The sequence below is a fragment of the Clupea harengus genome, unplaced genomic scaffold (genome assembly GCF_900700415.2).
Source record: "Clupea harengus unplaced genomic scaffold, Ch_v2.0.2, whole genome shotgun sequence".
NCBI classification, from domain to species: Eukaryota; Metazoa; Chordata; class Actinopteri; order Clupeiformes; family Clupeidae; genus Clupea; species Clupea harengus.
Window position 1 is genome coordinate 14,658 of NW_024879571.1, and position 7,017 is coordinate 21,674.

The 7,017-nt window shown below is 44.5% G+C and overlaps 1 pseudogene; it reads left to right on the plus strand.

The window, feature by feature from the left end:
- Positions 1 to 2,069: 2,069 nt before the first annotated feature.
- LOC122128961 lies at positions 2,070 to 5,917 on the plus strand (annotated as a pseudogene).
- Positions 5,918 to 7,017: the final 1,100 nt, after the last annotated feature.

A 7,017-nucleotide genomic window follows, 5' to 3' on the forward strand; every position in this document is an offset into this window, starting at 1 on the left:
GAACAGAACACTCTCTTGTCCGTCCCTGACGGACAGATCACTTGGGCCCCCGGGCGCCATAACAGTCGCCTAAATCTCTGGAGGAACTGCGACGTGTGTGTGTATTAGTACATGATCTTCATTCAGCAGAATAAGAAGAAAACAGATTTAGATTGGTGCTGTTTGAGAAAGACTTTTAACATATCAAAACTAAATATTGGTGGAAGTCAAAGTATTGGTGGCATTAATCAACTAAATATTGGTCCTCTCTATCTTAGGCCCTCTTAAATCATCATCATCATCTCTATTTTATGTATTTATTTATTTTATATCAAAATACACCCATGGAGTGCTGGACGCCAACTTCAACCTTAGCACGGGCAACCAAGACCCTCTTTGACTTTACTGCCTTCTGTGAACTATTATGCTAGTGTAACCTACTGGTAGTAAGGTCTTGACTCTGGATGCGACTACGCCACCTGGTGCCTTTCACACCAAGATATATGGTTAGGTAAAATTGTACCTTTTGATAGAGACAAGCGGGCTCTCACACAGGTACGCTCCAGTAAGGACAGAGACGAGGTATTCAAGTGGAAAAATAACAGTATTTATTAACACACGGCTAAATGACGATAAAATATGCCCCGTAGTCAGCTGCAACACTCTGTTCTGGAGAGGAAAGGGGAAAAGGAATTTGGGTTAAGCTTAACTGGCTAAAACCAGGCAGAGTTCAAGCTTTAGAAAAGGCTTACTCCAACTACGGAAGAACGCTGGGGCAGCCAGTACCACACCTATCGCTCCAGCACAGCGGGGAAGAAAGGGGACAATAATGAAAGAAACAAAAAGCTCACACCTAGGTTTAGGCTAGGTCAAACAAACAAATACAAAAGCAAACAAACCAAATACTACAAAAGGCAAAAGCTGAAATTAAACTAAATTTGTAACAAAGCAAAGCAGCAGTTATGTACATGATCATACATAATAAAACAGGTCTTCAATGGTCATGACATACATCAGATTGTCCAATGTTACCTTCATGCGGCACTGACAGAACAAACACTGAGAATAGGGTTCCCTGGCAGCTCCCAACCAACACCTAGTTGAGCACACAAACATAGTTTACATAATCATTTGAATCATCCAACATTCAGATAATCAGCTAACAAAGATGAACAGATGCTATATGTTGTAAAATGGTGCACCTCCTTTAAGAGGTAAAAGGTGTGGCAGAGCGAGGGAGAGAGAGCGAGGTAGAGAGGTGATGCTTAGGATTGGTTTTGGATGTAGTGACCGGAGCAAAACGTGTGTGCTATAACAGTATTTCAGTGGGTAAAGAATAAATCATCAAGAAGGAATACCGTGGGCATTTATTTGCTAACCAGCAGTAGGAGGAAAGAAAAGGGAATTAACCCTGAAGTTATGAACAGTTAATACTTCGGCCCAGGAGCATTGAACAAAGTCTCCCCTGAAATATCCAACTAAGGTCAGAGACAGACAGAGCAGGAAAGTTTAACATATGTCACAGATACTACATATATAGATATAACAGATGTGTCAGCCACTTCGAGTCAGTGACACATCCATACGGAGCTTACTAACAAGCATTTCAACGTGAGCTACATAGGGGAAGTTTACCTGGACTTGTCTTCCTATATAATACAGCAGGGTGTGTTCGCTCGTTGTCTTCCAACCAAGACCTTTGGCAGCGAAACGCATGCTACCCGGAAGCGCTTTGTGCACTACAAACACCTGTTGCCAAACAGTATATTTAGGAATTAAGGATCATACAGCTGTATGCTAAGTGGAAATACACAAGACGCACATACCTTCAGCAGCAATATCACGGAGGGCAAGTGTGGTATCGTGATTATCTGGTTCATATAGATACTATTGCAATACCACCCCACTCCATCAGGAGGTACAGTTAACCCTGGAGGTCAGGACATTGACATGTATTGTGATGTATGGAGGAGAAAAGTGCCTGATTAAAGTCGGATGCGTCGGGATGACCGCAGGTGGCAGACGGCAGGAACGTACAAAGTGCTATTGGACTGGAGGTAACTAGCAAAAACGGAAATATGACTACGATGATGATAGGCACCCTGTCAACTTTTGATGCAAAAGAGCAGACTTGGGAAGAGTACTGCGAGGTTCTTAATCAGTTTTTTGAAGCTAATGGGATCGATGATGGAGAGAAACAGAGGGCTATCCTAATCAGTGTGGTCGGTCCAGCAACGTACAAGCTCATGAGAAACCTGGTGAGTCCAGATAAGCCATCTGCGAAAACATTCGATCAGTTAAAACAAGTAATGAAAGAGCACTTCAATCCTAAACCAAGCGAGATAGTGCAGAGATATATGTTTGACTCGCGTTCACGTCAGCCTACGGAATCTGTGAGTGCATATGTAGCGGAGCTCAGACGACTAGCTCATGACTGTAACTTTGGCACTACACTGGAGCAAAGGTTAAGAGATCGTCTTGTATGCGGTATGAATGACGACCGGATTCAAAGACGTCTGCTCTCCGAAATAGACCTGACGTTTGAAAAAGCATTTAAGATAGCAGTAGCTGCAGAAACTGCAAGTAAAAATGCCCAAGACCTACAAAAGGCGGCCGTAGCATGTAACAGCATGAAAACGGAGGGAAAAGAGACAAGAGGAGAATGGAGAAACAAAGAGAGAGATTGTTATCGTTGTCACGGAAGGCACAGTGCAGCCGAATGTAAATTTAAAGAGGCTAAGTGTCATTTCTGCGGGAGAGTAGGGCACATCGCCAAGTATTGTAGGAATAAAAGTAAAGATGATGCCCGTCCCAGTGAAACCAAAGCACACAGAGCAGAGCGGCGCGCACACCCTCAAACCCATCCACACAGGTCACACAACGTGTGTGAGAGACAAAATGATGATGATAGCTCTGATGACCAAGAAGCATTTACACTGGCATGCCTGAATACAGAAACTTCCATGCAGAGAATTAAACCATTCGAAGTCAACGTGGAAGTGAATAAAAAGAAAGTAAACTTTGAAATAGACACAGGATGCAGTGTGAGCATTATGAATGAAAAGAAATTCAATGAGATGTGGGAAGAAAATAAACGCCCCAAATTAAATGAAAGCAAAATGTCTATGAAGTCATACACAGGAAAAGTAGTGGGAGTTTCTGAAGTAAAAGTGAACTATGCTCAGCAAATGAAGACATTACCCCTAGTGGTGATGAAGGGCACTGGATCTACTTTGTTAGGTAGAGGCTGGCTGGCTTTAAAGCTCAAGTGGGATGAAATTAAACATGTAAAAACAGATGCACATGAGCTACAGGAAGTACTGTCAAAGCATGAGGATGTTTTCAAACAAGAACTAGGCATGTTAAAAGGCATGAAGGCAACAATCTGTGTGTCTGCGGATGCCCGTCCAAAGTTCTATAGGCCCGCTCAGTTCTGTATGCCATGAGGGCGAAAGTAGAAGAGGAGATAGATAGGCTCCTGAAAGAGGGCATCATAACACCTGTCAAGTACGCTGAGTGGGCGGCGCCAATTGTTCCTGTGTTGAAGCCGGAGGGCTCCATTAGAATATGTGGCGATTACAAACTAACAGTAAACAGCGCCTCCTCACTAGAGCAATACCCTATTCCTCGTGTGGAAGACCTGTTCAATACACTGGCAAGAGGGACACGTTTCTCCAAACTTGATTTAAGCCACGCCAATCAGCAGATTGTGATGAATGATGACTCCAAGAAATACCTGACAATAAACACACACAGAGGCCTTTTCACCTACAATAGGCTCCCATTCAGAGTCTCATCTGCTCCAGCCATATTTCAGAGAACAATGGAGAGTTTGTTACAAGGCCTGCCCAGAGTAGCTGTTTACCTTAACGACATTTTACTGACTGGAAGAGACACTGTAGAGCATCTGAGCACGCTGGATGAGGTACTCAGACGACTGAAAGAGGCAGGACTGCGACTGCGCAGAAGCAAGAGTGCATTCTTGCAAGACCAGGTTGAGTACTTGGGTCACAAGATTGATGCTGAAGGCCTGCACCCAGTGCAAAGCAAGGTAACAGCCATTGAGGAAGCTCCACCTCCAACCACAATGACTGAGCTGAAAGCGTATCTTGGCCTTTTAAACTACTATAACAAGTTCCTTCCTAATCTCGCCACACGCCTAGCACCATTACACAGATTGTTAAGAAAATACATTCAGTTGACTTGGAAGAAAGAACAAGAAGATGAGTTTTGTTTGTCTAAACAGCTGCTAAAATCAGCAAAAGTCCTGGCTCACTATTCAGCAGACAAAGAACTTGTGCTGGCATGCGACGCCTCACCGTACGGAGTCGGCGCCGTGCTGTCACACATCATGGAAGACGGAAGTGAAAAGCCCATAGGCTTCATGTCACGCACACTGACACCAGCTGAAAAGCGTTACTCACGGCTCGACAAGGAGGGGTTAGCCATCATATTCGGAATCAAGCGATTTCACAAGTATATCTATGGACGAAGATTCACAATTAGCACTGATCACAAGCCATTGATCTCGCTTTTCCATGAAAAGAAGCCGGTGCCACAGATGGGGTCACCAAGAGTGCAAGGGTTGGCAATACTTCTGAGAGCGTACAAGTACAATATGGTGTACAAGCCAGGCAAAGACCACGCAAACGCAGACACATTGAGCAGGCTACCACTGCCACACACTGAAGAGGAGGATGACAAAGGACAGGTCCTCATGCTGGATGTGGTGGAAGACCCACCAATCACAACAGCCCAAGTGAAGCAGTGGACTGCGAAAGATGAAATATTATCACAAGTGCTGTTGTGGTGTTTGAATGGCTGGCCAAAAGAGGTGGCTTCAATGTTCAAGGCCTACAGCCAGAGAAGGCTTGAACTCAGTGTCAGAGATTGATGTGTGCTCTGGGGAGCTAGAGTGGTTGTTCCAAAGAAGGGGAGGGCCACCCTTTTAAAACATCTACACTACACACACCCAGGCATCTCCAGGATGAAGGGCTTGGCACGTTCATACATGTGGTGGCCAGGTATGGATGCTGACATAGAAAGAGAAGTACAGTCCTGCCACACATGCCAGGAAAACAGAAAGGCTCCATCTGCAGCTCCTCTTCATTCCTGGGAGTGGCCAGAGACACCCTGGAGTAGATTGCATATTGATTATGTCGGCCCTCACTTAGGCAGGATGTTTCTTATCGTTATCGATAAACATTCAAAATGGCTTGATGTGTATCCAACAAGTAGTGCAACAACAGTGCTTTAGCACACATGGCCTGCCTCAGACAATAGTATCTGACAATGGCACATGCTTCACAAGCCAAGAGTTCGAATCATTCCTGAAACAGAATGGTATACAGCATATAACATCTGCACCCTTTCACCCGGCATCAAATGGCCTAGCCGAAAGAGCCGTGCAAACGTTCAAACAAGGAATTAAGAAAACAAGAAAGGAGATACTTTGGAAACAAAAATAGCAAGATTTCTGTTCAATTACAGAATAACACCCCAAAGTACGACTGGCTTGTCTCCAGCTGAAATGCTGATGTCTAGGAGACTGCGGTCCACACTGGATCTTCTGCTGCCCGATGTAAAGTCAAAGATTCAAAAGAAACAACTCAAACAGAAAGCACAACATGACTTACACAGCAAATGGAGAAGCTTCTCTCCTGGTGACGACGTGTACATCCGAAACTATGGTCACGGACCAAGGTGGGTCCCAGCCGTCATTGAGATGAACACAGGGCCTGTCTCCTACACAGTGCAGACAGGAGATGGACGTGTCATGAGACGTCACGTGGACCAGATCCGTAAACGTCACGCTTCGATGACAGAGACATCCATGCCGGACATGACACTGGAGCCCATGAGTCTTCAGGTTCCAGAGAACGCAGCGGAGGCTTTGACCAGAGACTCTGCTGTTCCAGCGTCTGTGGGAGGGGAATAGAGTGAGCCCACTGAAACAGCCCAGGTTCACCCTCCAGCTGATCCGCCAGACACGAGTGCAGACTCACCACCGGTGCTGCAACGCTCTGAGCGCACAAAAAAGACTCCAACTCATCTGAGAGACTTTGTGAAATAGTAGTAAGCTCCCTCAAGCAAGAGCAAGAATGCGCTCTGGGACTCACTGGAAGGATGGTAGTCCACTCACCTTCCTAGTTATTGTTTTCTGATGTTTATAAAACAAAACACCTGTAAACACTGCCATTGATGCAGGGGCGGACTGGGGGAAAAAAGTGGCCCGGGAGTTACTGTCAGACCGGCCCACTCAATACACGGCGCGCGGCCCACTCAGTACACGGCGCGCTGCCCACTCAATACACGGCGCGTTGCCCATTCAATGCATTGCACGTATAGACCAGTCAGTGGCCTACTTGGAAAAATACCCATACACTTAACATTATTTTGGATGATTACAAAGAAATTACATCATATATGTTTTTTTTTTTTTACATTTGGATCCACCAATTTGCCTGGGTGGACACATGGAATAAAATGATACTGGCTATTGTAACCCTCCAGGGTAGGTATAGTTTGCTAGATGAATAGGCTTAACTCTGGGCTAGTATCAGATGGTTATACGTATAACTACAGAACATTAAGGAATGAATATCCACACAATAAAGAAACTGGAATAAGAGGGTAGAATTAGTATGAACTATATTGTAGAAATGAACAGAATAGAACATACGATGGGGTGTGAACATCAGTGGTATCAGTAGTGTTGCATGCTGGGTGTGTGATTGTGTGTGTGTAGGGGTGTTGAAGGTGCATAACAAAACAATAAGTTAAGTAACAGAACCTAAACTAACTCTGCTGGCCCGGGTGCATTATAGTCACATGATAATAAAAAACAATATCAGTATACTCATGTGTTATTATGACCTCACTATCTAATCTAGATAACATATTAACACGGTGATTTTAGCATAACAAGCTAGCTGGTTAACTTATTTTACATAAATTATTAGAAATTATAAGATTGCCCTCTTTACAACTACCACCATGGATAGCTTGCTCATCGATTGTAAACAAGTGACTACGGCT